This window comes from Elgaria multicarinata, chromosome 21, assembly GCF_023053635.1.
Source record: "Elgaria multicarinata webbii isolate HBS135686 ecotype San Diego chromosome 21, rElgMul1.1.pri, whole genome shotgun sequence".
Lineage (NCBI taxonomy): Eukaryota > Metazoa > Chordata > Lepidosauria > Squamata > Anguidae > Elgaria > Elgaria multicarinata.
The window spans coordinates 10,066,403-10,084,162 of NC_086191.1; the positions used below are offsets into that span (position 1 = coordinate 10,066,403).

A 17,760-nucleotide genomic window follows, 5' to 3' on the forward strand; every position below is an offset into this window, starting at 1 on the left:
CTGTTCTTTCAGAGGCAGTGCAACCCCATCCAGAACAGGCAATGAGCCTGTCTCCCAGACTCGGGAACCACTCACCCACAGGGCTTCCGTCTTGCCAGGATTCAGTCTCAGTTTATTGGCCCTCATCCAGCCCATTACTGAGTCTAGGCACTGGTCCAGGACCTGCACAGCCTCACCTGATTCAGTTGTCACAGGGAGATAGAGCTGCGTGTCATCAGCGTATTGATGGCATTTAGCTCCAAATCTCCTAATGACTGCTCCCAACGGCTTCATCACCTTAACTGCTTAAAAACTAGAGCAAAAGCTTTGTCAATCAAAAAAAAAGAGGACAAGAAACTTGATGTTCTAGGATGAAAGAGCTTTGTCTCCTGAAACAAATTTATGAAGATCAGATTTTATTTATTTATTTATTGTATTTATATCCCGCCTTTTTTCCTCCAAGGAACCCAAGGCGGTGTACGTAATTCTCCTCGTCTTCTCCATTTTTATCCTCACAACAACTGACGTAGGTTGGGCTGAGAGTCTAATGACTGGCCCAAAATCACCCAGTGAGCTTCCATGGCTGAGCAGGGACTAGATTCAACATATACAAAGTGCCCAAAGCACACACTACACAATATACATACAGTGATGAATAGTAGCAAATAACCTTATTTATTTATAATAACTGATGCATATCAGCTGCACGGTCATTAATGGCCAACTACCATTTGTCCAACAAACCTGTGCAAGAAAAGTGCTCCTAATTGTCAGGAGGGTGATGTGTTTCACACCAGCAGAGCATGCACAGAGTGCAAATAATGCAAGCAGAACCAGAGGATCCAGGTAGCAGATGAAACAGTTCAATGAAGAAGGAAGCACTCAGACACAGTAGCTTTAACTACTAATCTAAGTTTACTTTACAAGTATATACAGAGTAAAATACAGAATGACGCTCCAGCAAACTCTCCAATATTCTTTCTCCAAACTCTCCACACTGATTCCCCATCAGTAACATATTTATACAAATGAACACCAATCACAGTGTTCTCATGTAATGTGAACACTGGATTGCATCAGCTAATTTGCTGTTCTGCCCAGATACCCTCCACCTGTGTATCTGGCCTCTTTCCAAAGTCTTGAGATGACTTCTTCTTAGGTCTCTAGTTCCATCAAAAACTTACACAGGTTAAAAACCTGACACCCCTCCTTTTTTCTGAAACTAGAATTTATACATATACATTTAACTTATCATTCCAAGCTGTTTGATTAATTCCATATGCTTATGTACACTTAGAGGCTTCGTTAGTACATCAGCAACATTCTCATTTGTGTTACAGTAAATAAGATCAATTAATCCTTCTTGCACAGCTTGTCTTACATTGCAGTAACGAATGTCCACATGTTTGCTTCTTGTATGCATTCTTTCAGACTTTGCCATGTGAATGCAAGTCTGATTGTCCTCAAACACTTTCTACCTGCACTTTTATATCTTTTAGTAATTGTACAAACCAAATTACTTCAGTGCAGACTTCAGATAAAGCAGCAAACTCAGCTTCTGAAGTTCACAGTGCTACCAGACTTTGTTTCCTGGATTTCCACCCAATTAAATTGTTTCCAAACTTTATCACAATTCCTGAAGTGGATTTTCTGTTTTGGGTATCGCCAGCCCAATCACTGTCCACATAGCACTCTAAAAATAATGTGTCTGACGGTTTTAACTTTAATGACACATCTATAGTGCTTTTCAGGTATTTAAATACTCTTTTTACTGCTTGCCAAGCACTATTTGTGGGTTTTGAAACAAATCTACTTAGAATGCCAACTGCATTTGCTATATCTGGCCTAGACCACTGTGCCAGATATAGTAGACTTCCAATTGCAGATTGGTGTATCTCCTTATCACAAAATTCTGCATCTTGATCATTACATTGAAATCCTGCCACCATGGGGTTTTTGGCACCATTACACTCCTCCATGTTGAACTTTGTAAGCAGATTCCTGATCTTTGATTTCTGGCTTAATTCATAAACCCCTTGTTTCTTTGTGATTTCTACTCCCAGATAATCATGTATCTGACCCAAATTTTTTAGTTCAAAGAATTTACCTAATTGTTTTTCAAACTCTTCAACCTGGGCTTTTGTTCTGGCAATCAAACAGATGTCATCAACAAATGTCAGTAGCCACATTTGTTCACCTTTTACATTTTTTGTATAAAAACATGGATCTGCTATTCCATTACTGAAACCCAATGATTCAAGTGCTTCATGCAAACATTGGTTCCAATTTCTTGCAGACTGTTTCAAACCATAAATTGCCCTGTTTAATTTGTATACAGAACCTGGCACTTGAGATTCATACCCTGGAATTTGGGCCATGAAAACAGTTTCTTTTAGTTCTGCATTCAGATAAGCAGTTTTCACATCAAAATGAAAAACTTCACAATCATATTTTGCAGCCAGAGCTAATGCAATTCTCATAGATTCAGCTCTTACTGTGGGTGCAAAAACTTCATCAAAATTTACATTTTTTCTTTGTGTGAACCCTTGAGCAACAAGTCTTGCCTTGTATTTCGTTTCTCCTGTTTACAAGAATTTTTTCTTAAAAACCCACCTACAACCTACTGCTTTTTCACCTTTAGGTAGCATTGTAGGGGTAAAAACATTGTACTTCGCCATAGACTTCATTTCTTCATCCATGGCCTCAAACCATTTTTCTTTCTCTGGCTTTGAGAGCTTCAGTACATTTTCAAAACTTTCAGGCTCATAGCTCACTTGGCAAACCCTGACTTCACTTGCTGTGAAACGATCAGGTGGAATGCCTTTGTTACTTCTTTCTGACCTTCTGGGGACAAAAGAACTTGTAGCTGCCTCCTCCTCCTCCTTCTTTGGACTTAAAGAAGTTTGGCTATCTAACCTAGCTGCTTGCTCTTCCGCTAGTTGTGTTTTTTCAGAATTTTTACTCTCTGGCAAAAACACTTGACTGCCATGCAAACGTTCCCAATTACATTGCTCTTGGAATTCAGCAGACCTGGAAATAATTACCTCTCCATTGTCTGCATAAAACCTGTATGCCTTTGAACCTGGAGCATACCCCAAGAACGTCATTTTCCTGGCTTTAAACTGTCCTTTCCTCCTAATAGCCTTTGGAACATGTACCCAAGCAGTGCTACCAAACACTCTCAAATGAGACAGTGATGGCTTTTTTCCAAACATTAGGAAATATGGACTACTGTTAACTGCTGTACTCCACAGTCTATTTACAATGTAATTTGCTGTGAGCAGTGCTTCACCCCAAAAATGTGCTTTTAGTCCAGAATCAGCCAACATGGCATCCTTCATGGTTTGCAGAACGCCATTTCGCCTTTCTGCGACACCATTTTGCCATGGGGAATATGGGGCACTACGTCTGGCTGAGATTCCTTTGTTCCTTAGCCATTTCTGAAAATCAGTAGACATAAATTCCCCTCCAAAATCACTTTGAAGTTGTTTTACCTTAGTAGAGAATTTTCTCTCCACCCAACTTTGCCAATTTTTGAAAATTTCAAACGTTTCACTTTTGTTCTTCATAACATAGCAAAAACCATATCTGCTATAGTCATCCACCAGGATTAAAGCATACCTCGCCCCTCCTAGTGTTTTAGACATGGGACCAATCAAGTCAGCATGCACCAGCTCAAAAATCTGCTTGGTGACTCTGTCACTCTTTTTACATATTGGAGCAACTTTTGACTTTGCCAATTTGCATGTGCTGCAGTCTAAATACTTTTCACAAGATTTTAAATTAAGTCCTTCACACATATCAGGCATTTTCTGCAGTACTTTGAACCCTGCATGTCCCAAACGTCTATGCAACAGGTGTATACAATTGTCATGTACAGGTGTGTTGCTAAATACAGAACATACATCTTTAGAACCTCCTTCTCCCTTGGGCAACATTTCATAAAGATTGTTTTTCAGTACACCTAGAGCCAAAACCTCATTTCCTTTGAGCACTTTACATTCTTTGTTTGAAAACATTACACTGTATCCTGCATGGTCTAAACAAGACACACTTAACAAATTATGCTCAAGACTTGGCACACATAATACTTTGTTCACAGTCTCACCCAAACTTGGAATGAATACAGGTCCTTCTCCAGCAACAACTGACACTTTGCCATCTGCCAACGTAACATAGTCCCGGTTGGTAGGATGCAATTTTTTAAACAACCCCTTATTGTTCACAATATGTTGACTGGAACCACTGTCCATCAGCCATGTGCTTTTTGGGTCATTTTCAACAGCCTTGACCACGGAGACTTTCGGTTTTGCAGTTTTCTTTTTCTTGCCTGAATAAGCTTGCTTCTCCGTCTGGCTAGGGCAATTCTTTCGCAGATGCTCTGTGGAACCACAACGAAAACAGCGCCTCACTGCAAACACTCGCTCCTTATCTTCACAAGCTGCTTGTTTGGTGGGAGTTTCTCTTGGCTTAGCAGTTTGCTTCTCAAGCTTCTTTTGCTCTTCTTCTAATAGCCGGCCGGTCAGAAATCGTAACGTCAGCTCACTTTCACGCATAGCCTCCAAACTCATGACAAGGCTATCCCATGAATCATCTAGCGAACTGAGAACAACGTAGACTTTATGACATTCAGTAAAAGTCATGCCTTGCTCTTCCAGGTCTGCAAACAATTGCCTCATCATGTTGAGATGTTCAGACACACTGGAATTTGGCTGCAGTTGAGCTCTGTACAGCTTCCGCGTTAGCATGACCTTGCTCACGGCCGAATCTCTCACATAAATCTCTCGGAGATTCCTCCAGCATTCTTGTGCTGACACCAACCCACGAACATGTACAAGTTGATTATCTTCCAGACACAAAATAATGCTGGCTAGAGCTTTCTCTATACTTCTCTGTTCACCTTCATCTGGCTGAGCAGGGGGATTACTGACAACTGTCCATAAATCCTCCCTCCGGAGATATTGCTCCATCTTGACGCTCCACGCCAGATAGTTGTGCTCATTCAAACGGCTCAGGGACAAACCTCCCAACGCCATACTTGACGCCATCTCAAAAAACTGCACACAGATGTCTTACTTGCTTTCTTCTAGCCCCTCCTAGGCAAACAGCAACAACATTCACCAGGCTGCAGATTGAGAAGACTCTTCTTCACTTCCAGGACTCCAACAGCAATTTGCCACCACACTGGAACACCTCTAGTCAGGCTGAGCAATCTGGGCCCATGACCTGTCAGGAGGGTGATGTGTTTCACACCAGCAGAGCATGCACAGAGTGCAAATAATGCAAGCAGAACCAGAGGATCCAGGTAGCAGATGAAACAGTTCAATGAAGAAGGAAGCACTCAGACACAGTAGCTTTAACTACTAATCTAAGTTTACTTTACAAGTATATACAGAGTAAAATACAAAATGACGCTCCAGCAAACTCTCCAATATTCTTTCTCCAAACTCTCCACACTGACTCCCCATCAGTAACATATTTATACAAATGAACACCAATCACAGTGTTCTCATGTAATGTGAACACTGGATTGCATCAGCTAATTTGCTGTTCTGCCCAGATACCCTCCACCTGTGTATCTGGCCTCTTTCCAAAGTCTTGAGATGACTTCTTCTTAGGTCTCTAGTTCCAGCAAAAACTTACACAGGTTAAAAACCTGACACTAATTAGTAGTCACTTTACAATAATTACTGTATTATTTCCAGATATAATATACAAAATTGCAGTGACTGTGATTTTGTATATTATATATGGAAATAATAATTATTGTAAAGTGACTTACAATAATTGCAACCATCTGCCCACAGAAAACCCGCAAGCAGGACATGAGTGCAACAGCACCTTCCTGCCCATGTTCCCCAGCAACTGGTGTACATAGGCATCCTACCTCTGATACTGGAAGTAACATAGAGCCATCAGGACTAGTCGCCATTGCTAGCCTTCTCCCCCATGAATTTGTCCCATCTCCTTTTAAAGCCATCCAAATAGGAAATCCAAATCATTACACCTTGTGGAAGTGAGTTCCCTCCTTTTATCTGACCTGAATCTCCCACCAACCCGCTTCATGGGATGACCACGCATCCTGACATTATGAGAGGGGAAGAAAAAATGCCTCCCTGCTCTCTATCAGTTTTATTTATTATTGGTTGATTTGATCTGTAGCCTGCCTTTCTCCCTAGAAAAATGGCACTCAAGGCAGCTTACAATCATAAATCAGACTTGATGAAAACGATAATAAAACAAATGCATTAAAGCGCGATTATTTTTTTAAAAATGCAACAGCTGATCGTATTGATGACCCACACCAGGCTGAGGGAAATACCATGGAACTTGGAAGATTCAGCCATAGAATGGAACAAAACATTTCCCAACTAATTATACATGTCAGTGACAGATTGCTCTGTTTGCAGCTTAAATTTGGACATATTTCTGCTCCACGCGCTCCCAAAGCCTTGCTTTTGACACTCCCCAGCAACACAAACCTAAAAAAAATGGAAAGGTCACACAATGTTTTTGGACTACACCGATGGGTATTGGAATGCAAAAGACAGCACATACTGGCCTTTACATTCTACTTTCTCCCCACGTCATAAAACACAGTCCAAAGTAGGCATGTGCTCCGCTCCTATTAGAAGCGCAGAAGCAGGAGCGAATTGGCCTGCTCCGCGTTGCCCAGAGGTGGAGTAGAAGCGGACCGCGGACCCCTAGAAGCAAGGCGAAGAGAAGCGACCATTTTCGGAGCGCTTCTCTTTTCGCGGAGCGCTCCGATCGCCATCTTGAAACATTTCGCCCATAGATAACTGGGTTGTTTTTGAAGCTATCGTTCTGAAAATTCTTGTGCTTAGACAGTCGTGGATGGGGGTCATTTTGAGACTACTCTCACCTCTCTGCGTCGTGCGGGTCACGTGCTATATATTTTTTTAAATCGGGTCAACAAACAGGGACAGCGTGGGTCAAACGGCGGTTTTCGCCCATAGGATTGCATTGCAGAAAAGAGTCGGGGATAACTGGGTTGTTTTTTAAGCTATCATTCTGAAAATTCTTGTGCTTAGACAGTCCTGGATGGGGGTCATTTTGAGACTACTCTCACCTCTCTGCATGGTGCGGGTCGCGCGCTAGAATTTTTTAAAAAGTAGGGTAAAGGCGGGAAAAAGATTACCTTTTCGATTGCTGAGGGGCAGAGTCAACTCCCGGTCATGATCACATGATCCCAAAGTTGGAGGAGGAACTAGGCAAAATGGGTAACTTGGGATTCTGGGGAACTTCTCTTTCTTAGTCTGAATGGACTTTTCCCAGTGTTTTTTAAAACAGTAGCCCCACCAAATGCACAAACACAACCTGTGAAATCATATACTAAGCCAATAATAAGAGATAGAAACACAGCACTGCTACCCACCCTAACTTTGGGGAACAACTGAAAAGATGTGGTGCAAGGGGATGAGCTCCCCTAGGGCATCTCATTGTGGACGTGCCCCCACTCTCTCCTGTACTTGGAAGGCCATCAGAGCCTTCCAAAGAGAGTAACCCGGTGGAGCAATGCCTATCATGAGTTGAAGTGAGTGGTCTACTTCTCTTAGTGGTGGAGCGATGCCTATCATGAATTGAAGTGACAGTTCCACTTCTTAGCGGTGGAGCAATGGCTTTCATGAGTTGAACTGACAGCCTTGCTTCTTAAAAGACTGGTTGACCAGTCAAATTGGCAGCTGCTGCTTCCCTCTCCCCTGGGCACTATTGCTGGTAAAAGACAGATATAGCCTTTTTAAAAAAGTTCTTCTTGCTGTTTATTCAGCAACACTGCTGCTTTTAATTCCACCCCTCCTTCGTTTATTTATTTATTTATTCCATTTTATATACATTACTGGCTTATCCTTGGCTCACTTCCTTATGCCCCCAGAAATGTCTGCTGCCTGCCTGCCTGCCTTCCCTCTCTCCTCCCCTGCCCACCTTGCAGGGATGTTGTGTGTGTCTGGCTTTGACTCAGGGGAGAAGTCCTTCCTGCGCTCACTTGGAGTTTTTCAAGTGTGGAAGAAGATTCATATAGGTTGATCTCTACTCCCCAATTCATGGCATGTTGGGATTTCCTTTGAAATGGCCCCATTGAGAGGTCTGCAGGTTTAAGCCCCGCCAAAAAACAGGGGATGATGGGACTGCCTTGAGTCTCAGCGTGCGGCGTATGTATCCCTGGATAAGCTGTCATAGTGGTGAGTTTGAGGGGGGGGTTTAACATGCAAATTGACGGAGCTATTGGAAAGGGGTGTGAATGGGTGTTGGATTTTCATAAATTCCCCAAAAATCAGGGGATGATGGGACTGCCTTGAGTCTCGGCATGCGTATGTATCCCTGGATAAGCTTTCATGGTGGTGAGTTTGAGGTTTCTAACGTGCAAATTGACGGAGCTATGGAAAGGGGTGTGAATGGGGTGCCCGATTTTCAAAAATTCCCCAAAAATCAGGGGATGATGGGATTGCCTTGAAACTTGGCGTCCATGTGGACACATGGATAAGCTATCATGGTGCCGAGTTTGAGGTTTCTAACGTGCAAATTGACGGCGCTATCGAAAGGGGTGTGACTTAGGGTTATGGGTGGTGCGTTAGAGGTTAGAGCCCCGCCAAAAATCAGGGGATGATGGGACTGCCTTGAGTCTGGGCATCCATGTGGACACATGGATAAGCTGTCATGGTGGCGAGTTTGAGGTTTCTAACGTGCAAATTGACGGAGCTATCCCAAGGGGTCTGAATGGGGTGCTCGATTTTCATAAATTCCCCAAAAATCAGGGGATGATGGGATTGCCTTGAAACTTGGCGTGCGTGTGTATACGGCCATGAGGTGTCATGGTGCCAAACATGAGGTTTCTAACTTGAACCGAAAAAAAGTTGTTTAATTTTTTAGCTTTCAATGCAACCCTATGGGGGGGGGGGAAACGGAGCTCCGATCCGGATCCGGAACTCCGAGCGAAGCAGAGCGGAAATGGGCGGAGCGGGGGCGGGGCGAAGCGGCCCGATCCGGAAATCGCGGATCTGGAAGTGAAGCGGAGCGGGGGGGGGGTCCATGCACACCCCTAGTCCAAAGCTCCCAGCACAGAGCACGTCCTTTACCTTCTCACGTTCGTAAAATGGTGCCCTCAAGCGCTATGTGCTCCAGCGCTCCGAGTTCCTTGGCTGCCCTCCAGTCTTATAGCACTTGTTGTGCTTTTTGCCTCCCTCATTAGCCCTGAATATAAATTACCATAGGGACGCACCAAATGTTGGATTGCAGCCACGAAGAGTTCTTCTCCATCTACACTCCATTTTGTTCTCCACTCTGAGGGAATTCTGACGCATTCGCTTTACAAAAACAGAAAGAACTGGATTGTTGATGCGGAGACCAAAGGTGTCCTCCCTGGTGCTGGAATAGAAATGCCAGGAAGTTTTCCCCCGTCTCAGGACTCTCTGGACAAAGGACATGTGAACCAGATTCCTATTTTGTGAATGGCTGATCCTAATCTATTGGGCCTTATGCAATGTATGGGTGCAACTTGGTGTGCGAGTTAGAGCTCTGTCTGGTTCTGACTGAAACCCAGAAGGATTCACAGCCCCACCGAAATCAGAGCCACCAGCCTCCATTGGGTACATCTGGTGTTCATTTAAATTGTTGACCTGTAATTAAGTTCATTGTTTATTCGTTCAGTCGCTTCCGACGCTTCGTGACTTCATAGACAAGCCCACGCCAGAGCTTTCTGTCGGCCATCGCCACCCCTAGTTCCCCCAAGGTCAAGTCTGTCACCTCCAGAATATCATCCATCCATCTTGCCCTTGGTCGGCCCCTCTTCTTTTTGCCTTCCACTTTCCCTAGCATCAGCCTCTTCTCCAGGGTATCCTGTCTTCTCATTATGTGGCCAAAGTACTTCAGTTTTGCCTTTAATACCATTCCCTCAAGTGAGCAGTCTGGCTTTATTTCCTGGAGTATGGACTGGTTTGATCTTCTTGCAGTCCAAGGCACTCCCAGAATTTTCCTCCAACACCACAGTTCAAAAGCATCTATACGTATAAGTTCATACTGTATTTGTTTGTTTTGGGAAGTGCGTTGAGCACTGTGGGAAATGCAGGCTACAAATGAACTGACTATGCCTACTTTGCTTTTTGTTTCTTCACATAATGTGTCTTTCATGTATAGAACTCATTGCCACAAGGTGTGGCAACAGCCACGGCTTTAGCTGGCTTGAAAAGAGGGGGATCAGATATATTCGCAGAGTGCAAGAAGGGAGCTAAGTAAGGGATTACTAGGTGCTGAGGACAAGCCTGCAGTAGGGTAATTCAGGGGGCCTGACCTTTTTGGGCCAGTGGCCACGCTTGCAATGAGCGCATGGGCACTCTCGCAAAATGGCTGCCACAGTGGGCATGGGTGGCAAATGCAACATGAAACACCCATTTCCCGGGAGACAAACACGTAAGGCGAAAAGAAAAAAAGGCCCAATCCTGTTAGCATAACCACCTCCATTTTTAACAGGAAACTGTAAAATCTCCATTGCATACCAAGCAAAATGTCATAATGCCCTGTATGAGAATGTCTCCTTGTGTGCGTCCTTGCATCCTTGATTACTAATATAAACAAGAGCTCTGGCTCCAGCTGTCAGTGTCGAAGTTAACTTCTATAACTTACTGTCAGGCCAAAGGTATTGTTTACAGGACTGTTTAGCATAATTAGCTATGCCTCAGTGTTATGTTCTGATTGGTTAATGCTGCTACTGGGCCCTGCCCCTTGAAAGCTTTAATATTGTACCATATTCCCTATGTCTTTTGTCTGATTGCTCCCTTTGAAGAGACCAGGCCTTGATTACTAATCAATAAAGCGCTTTTGAACCCTCTGTCACTGGAATGGTGGAGTCGTGCTTAAGGGCTGTTTGGATCTCGTCCTTGGGTGAAAAGAACATTGATCTAACAAATGGCGCCTGACTCGGATCTACCCCAAGACGGATTCATGCCTGCCAGTGGAGCCTAGATTGAGGAGTGATCGCCAAGAGAGATTTCTCTTGCCTCAAGTAGGTTGAATCATGCACTGTGCAGACATGGAGACCGAATTGACGGGACCATTCGAGCCAAGGTTACAAAATCGACTCCACCCAACAGATGGAAAGGAACAGGCAACAACAGTTTGCAAGCAGACGTGATTAGAAAGGGCGGAGACGGCTATTTGGTGAGTGAAACCTTTAATCCCATGGACCCTGACGGGAAATGGAGGGAGTGGGTGTTCACAATTGACCTCAGAAATGGGAAGCTTATAGTCTGTATTGGAAAAGAGTCCCTGAGCCCATTGGTTAAGGTTGTTGTCTTTGGGAAAGCTTTCATTGAAATTGAGATTTTGAAACTGTAACAGTGTAACAATGAGTTAAAAATGTTTGTGACTGTGAATGGATGTCTTTTTTATGTTAGATTGTGGATTTTTTTGAACTTGATCCAAAGTTAATTTCAGCTGTGTCATTGGAATCAATTTGCAAACATAGAAATGTAATTAAGTAAATGTACCTCTCAAAGGATCGCCCTTTAGTGCTGGAATGTGAATTACAGAAAAGTTGGTGTTGTGTTAAAGTGAAAGAGAAAAAAAAAATTGTCAGTTTGTGTTTTCCACCCGGCCCAAGTGAAAGAAATTTGAAGTTTTTGTTTTCCTTCTCCTCCCTAGTGTTTTTTTTTTTTTTTTTTTTTTTTTTTTTTTGCTTCTCCTATGCTTAGCAGCTAGAGATAAGCAGTTTTGTTTTCAGTGAAAGTTTTGTTCTCAGTGGAAGTAGTCCAAAGATTTTGAAGACTTTGTGTATTTTGTCTTTCACAAACCTCAGATAATTAGAAAATGTAGAACCCCATTTTCACGGAAGAAATGTCTTCCATAGCTTTGAAGATTCACGCCTGAGTTGAAAAGCTTAAGTCCTTGTACAAATAGTTTTGCCAACCATTTTGCCAAGATGAGAGAAAGAAAATGTTGCTGAATGTCAGAGGAGGGATGTCTGAAAAAGAGAGAGAGAGAGAGAGAAGGCTGTCCAGAAGAGATAGTTTGAAAGACTTTTAAAAAGGTTGTTTTGGTTGTTTTGATAAAGTTGTTGAAGTGAAGTTGATTTGAAGAAGAGTAAAGTATGTGAATAGAAGAGGTGAGGAAGATAAGAAGTTGAAACGTAGAAAAAAAGAAAGAAAAAGGAAAGTGTTTGAAGGTTAGTGTACGTGGCATGGTTTTTGATCAGAAGGAAAAGGGGGGTGAAGAAGCCCTGCCTTGAAAAAGTTAGTGAATGGACAATCTTGCGTCCTCTGCTGACGAAGATTGGAAATACTGAATTGCTATATTTTTGTGTGTGTTTTGAACGTTGTGTTCTGAAAATTGCCCAGTGGCTCTTTTCTTTTTTGGGCAGAGATATTCTGACTAAGTTGTGGGCCAAAATTTCCTTTGGCCTAATAGAACTTTTGAAATGCTTTGAGCCCTGAGCCTGAGCCCTAAATGCAACTACAATTGAAGCCTAAAAGCACCCCTGTGTTCTTGCATCAGTATCCTTTGAAATTAGAAGCCAGAAGAAGAATACAGCTATTGCTTTTTAAAAATGGACTTGTGAAATGATTAAAGCAATTAAAAACTCCAGCTTGCATTACTGTGTTTGCACTACCAGCCTCAAGTGTGCTGTGCCAAAAATGTGGCACAGACCAGTGGAGTACAGTAGAAGAAGCTGACACCTGAACCCTGCCTGCCAGTCCAGATATGAGATCAACCTCCTCATGGACCCAAGGCTTGCCTCATTGAATCCTGCCACGTTGATACCTGAACTACAAAGAAAAGAAGTTCCAGAGCATGAATGCCTTGAAGTCTTGCAACTTGGCACCAAACCTCGCCCAGACCTATATGATGACCTCGAGTTGTTTACTGATGGATCCAGCTACAATTGTACAACAAGCAGCTGAACTCGTAGTATGCACAGAAGCCCTGATGCTTGTTTCAGGCAAAAGACTATATTTACTGATTCAAAATATCACATGGACAGATTTGGAAAGAAAGAAGATTTGTGACTGCCCATGGAGCAGTGACCCATGGAGAATTAACAGTTGATCTGTTAGAAGCCCTGATGTTGCCAAAAGAATTGGCTAATTTGTCTACAAGCGAGCTGCCATAATTGGAGCTAGCCCATTTCTCAGTATTTGAATCCACCTTATGAAAAAGAAGACTTGGAATTAGCACAATAACTCAAAGTTTTCGAGAACCCAGAAAGATGGGATTTGTTACCCCTGATGTGCCAAGAATCATCATGACCTCCCTGTTTAAAGACCTGAATCAGACAAAGAATATAAATGCTCAGTGAATTGTTTTTACTGGCTTCATTTGTAAATGCATCAAAAGAAAAGCCCCTGCAGACATGGACTTGTTATCTTTTTTTTTTAGAATCCAGACTGACTTTGTTGAAATATAAAAGTTTTTTTGAACGCCTACTTGTTTTTGTTCAGTTTTTTTCTGAACACCTACTGTTTTGTTCAGGCCTGAAACCATAAAATCAGATCTAGAAAGCTATTTTACTTCTTAAGTAGTGTAGAACATGGCACTTTTGTCCTAAAAATAGGCTGGCATCTCATGAAGATTCCAGTCTGGAAGGCAGATAGAGTTAATAGGACCCTGAAAAGAGACCCTAGCAAAAATTAAATTAGAAATTTCCTTGAAATGGGTGGATGCAAAAGCTTGTGAACACCACACAAGCCAAAATATAAGATAATTAAAGGTTCAGAATTGTGTACACATATTATGATTCTACCCAAGGACTTTTAGAGCCCTACGTTAGTTGTAAATGAAAGTTAACAAAGAATCATAGAATAGCAGAGTTGGAAGGGGCCTACAAGGCCATCGAGTCCAACCCCCTGCTTAATGCAGGAATCCACCCTAAAGCATCCCTGACAGTTAGTTGTCCAGCTGCCTCTTGAATGCCTCTAGTGTGGGAGACCCCACAACCTCCCTAGGTAACTGATTCCACAGTCGCACTGCTCTAACAGTTAAGAAGTTTTTCCTGATGTCCAGCCGGAATCTGGCTTCTTTTAACTTGAGCCCGTTATTCCGTGTCTTGCATTCTGAGAAGAGATCCTGGCCCTCCTCTGTGTGACAACCTTTTAAGTATTTGAAGAGTGCTATCATGTCTCCCCTCAATCTTCTCTTCTCCAGGCTAAACATGCCCAGTTCTTTCAGTCTCTCTTCATAGGGCTTTGTTTCTAGACCTCTGGTCATCCTGGTTGCCCTCTTCTGAACACGCTCCAGCTTGTCTGTGTCCTTCTTGAATTGTGGAGCCCAGAACTGGACACAATACTCTAGGTAAGGCCTAACCAGGGCCGAATAGAGAGGAACCAGTACCTCACGTGATTTGGAAGCTATACTTCTCTTAATGCAGCCCAAAATAGCATTTGCCTTTCTTGCAGCCATATTGCACTATTGGCTCATGTTCAGCTTGTGATCTACAACAATTCCAAGATCTTTCTTGTTTGTAGTATTGCTGAGCCAAGTGTCCCCCATCTTGTAACTGTGCATTTGGTTTCTATTCCCTAAATGTAGAACTTGGCATTTATTCCTATTAAGTTTCATTCTGTTGTTTTCAGCCCAGCACTCCAGTCTATCAAGAGCACTTTGAAGTTTGTTTCTGTCTTCTATCCTACCAAATTTTGTGTCATCTGCAAATTTGATCAGCGTTCCCTACACCTCCTGACATATCCATGTTGGCTTCTAGTAATCACTGCATTGATTTCAAGGTGTTTACAGATTGACTTCTTTATAATCTGCTCCAGTCCCAGGGATGGATGTCAGAGATGACTGGTCTGTAGTTCGCAAGTTCCCAGGTTCCTTTTTGCCCTTTTTGAAGATAAGGACAACGTTAGCCCTCCTCCAGTCGTCCGGCACCTCACCCGTCTTCCATGATTTTACAAAGATAATAGACAAGAGTTCTGAGAGTTCTTCTGCTAGCTCCTTCATTACTCTTAGATACAGTTCATCGGACCCTGGAGATTTAAACTCATTCAGGGAAATTAGGTGTTCTTTGACCATTTCTTTATCAATCTCAAACTGCAATCTCAATCTCCTCAACTTCTGCTTCACTTTTTCCAGAAGAGAGTCATAGACCCGCTTTTAGGAGAAGACCGAGGCAAAGTAGGAATTAAGCACTTCAGCCTTTTCTTTGTTGTCTGTTATCAATTGCCTTCCTCATTAAGCAGTTGAACCACCCACTGATGATCTATTTAGATGGCTCACTAGTTATCCAATATAGAGTAGTTAAAAGAGGGATTTCTTGCATTGTATTTTGTTGTAATGATTTTTGTTTATCCTTGCTTTTTGCCTTCCCTGTATTTTGTCTCTTGTGAAAAGTCTTGCAAAATCTGTAATCCACCAGCAAATGTATTTGTATTGTGAAGCCTTAGCCACAGATGATCTAAAAGAAGTTAGCAAGCTTGGTTTTTAAATTGCTTTAAAAGGGGGGGAATGTTAGCATAACCACCTCCATTTTTAACAGGAAACTGTAAAATCTCCATTGCACACCAAGCAAAATGTCATAATGCCCTGTATGAGAATGTCTCCTTGTGTGCGTCCTTGCATCCTTGATTACTAATATAAACAAGAGTCCTGGCTCCAGCTGTCTGTGTCGAAGTTAACTTCTATAACTTACTGTCAGGCCAAAGGTATTGTTTACAGGACTGTTTAGCATAATTAGCTATGCCTCAGTGTTATGTTCTGATTGGTTAATGCTGCTACTGGGCCCTGCCCCTTGAAAGCTTTAATATTGTACCATATTCCCTATGTCTTTTGTCTGATTGCTCCCTTTGAAGAGACCAGGCCTTGATTACTAATCAATAAAGCGCTTTTGAACCCTCTGTCGCTGGAATGGTGGAGTCGTGCTTAAGGGCTGTTTGGATCTCGTCCTTGGGTGAAAAGAACATTGATCTAACAATCCTATGCAGGTTTAGACCGAAAAAATGTCCTACAATTCCCTACATGGCTATAAAATGCTGGGAACCGTAGGACTTGTTTCTGTCCAAACCTGCATAGATTGTGGCTTTAGGATGCAATCCTATGCATGTTTAGACAGGGGGGGAAATGTTGCAATCCAAAACACATGGGGAGCACCAAGCTGCCTATCACACAACAGTGAAAACAAAACACACACACACACCTCCCCCTCTTAATCCTAAATTAAAACTGTTACAAACAAGAAAGCTGTAGAGAAAGTGGGAGAGAAACAGGAATACCTTTGTAAACGAACTCAAGTTTTGGAACGGGGAAACAAATTCCTGCACTACTCCATATGCTCAGAGGTACCTTTGTCCCTCAATCCCACACTTCTCCCATTCTCTGCCAACCGTGATGGACGCTGGGTTCTGGTGAAAACCAGCCAAAAATCTGTCTGCCCCATAGTGATTATGGTAATGGTATTATTATTATTATTATTATTATTATTATTAATTATTATTATTATTATTAATTAATTACATTTTTATATGGCCCAATAGCCAAAGCTCTCTGGGCGGTTCACAAAAATTAAAACCATAATAAAACAACTGACAGATTAAAAGCACAAATACAAAATACAATATAAAAAGCACAACCAGGATAAAACCACGCAGCAAAATTGATATAAGATTAAAATACAGAGTTAAAACAGTAAGATTTAAATTCAAGTTAAAATTAAGTGTTAAAATACTGAGAGAATAAAAAGGTCTTCAGCTGGCGATGAAAGGAGTACAGTGTAGGCGACAGGCAGACCTCTCTGGGGAGCTCATTCCACAACCGGGGTGCCATAGCGGAGAAGGCCCTGCTCCTAGTAGCCACCTGCCTCACTTCCTTTGGCAGGGGCTCACGGAGAAAGGCCCCTGTAGATTATCTTAAGGTCTGGGCAGGTACATATGGGAGGAGGCGTTCCTTCAAATAACCTGGCCCCAAACCGTTTAGGGCTTTAAATGTCAATACCAGCACTTTGAATCGGACCTGGACTGGCAGCCATTGAAGTCGTAAAAGGAGTGGCGTAAAATGATCTCACCCTCCAGTCCCTGTTAGTAAACGGGCTGCCCTGTTTTCTACCAGCTGAAGCTTCCGGACCGTTTTCAAAGGCAGCCCCATGTATAACGCATTGCAGTAATCCAAACGAGAGGTTATGAGAGCATGGATCACTGTAGCTAGGCTATCTCTGTCCAGATAAGGGCGTAGTTTGTATATCAACCTAAGCTGATAAAAGGTGCTCTTTGCCACTGAGTTCTTTACTACATCCTTAGATTGAAGCTAGCTAGGTTAGCTCACAAACAGTTCCGGAAGGGACAGAAGCAGATTCCACCTTCTGCATCCCATCAACATCTCCCCACCACCAAGCGCCCCCCCTCAAAAAAACACCCCCCACCCGCCCAAGAATATACATTCTCCAACCTTACGTAGAAGGATGCGGTGTCCTTTGCAACCAGCAGCAAAGGCAACTTTTGCAGCAACACTACCAAAAGCAAGTCACGTGATCCGCGGCCACATGACTTCCCAGGGATACGATTATGGGGTGGAGGAGGAGGGGGGGATCTGCAAGGAGCAGGAAGTAATGGGGCAAGTGACAGCTGCTGGGGTGTTGTTTCTTTCGACCCCAGGTATTCCTTTTGTCAAAGAGAAAGAGCGTTGCACCATGCTTCAGGATTTTGGTTGCAGCCCGAGGATTTTTAATTTTAACTGTTAAATATATATATTTTTTTAAAAAAAAAATGGCATTCGAACGAATTAAAGGCGCAGACTTCCCGATCACACAGCAGTGTGGCAAGAGGAGGAGGGGCGCGGCGGGGT

General features: G+C 42.8%; 1 protein-coding gene across 1 annotated transcript in view; it reads right to left on the minus strand.

Moving 5' to 3' along the window:
• LOC134412272 (lysosomal acid glucosylceramidase-like) overlaps nucleotides 1-17,418 on the minus strand; it is a 42,957-nt gene extending 25,539 nt beyond the window's left edge. Inside the window, exon 1 of the mRNA XM_063146152.1 lies at nucleotides 17,365-17,418. The gene's annotated coding sequence lies outside the window, so the exon portion shown is untranslated. The remainder of the gene's footprint in view (nucleotides 1-17,364) is intronic.
• Nucleotides 17,419-17,760: the final 342 nt, after the last annotated feature.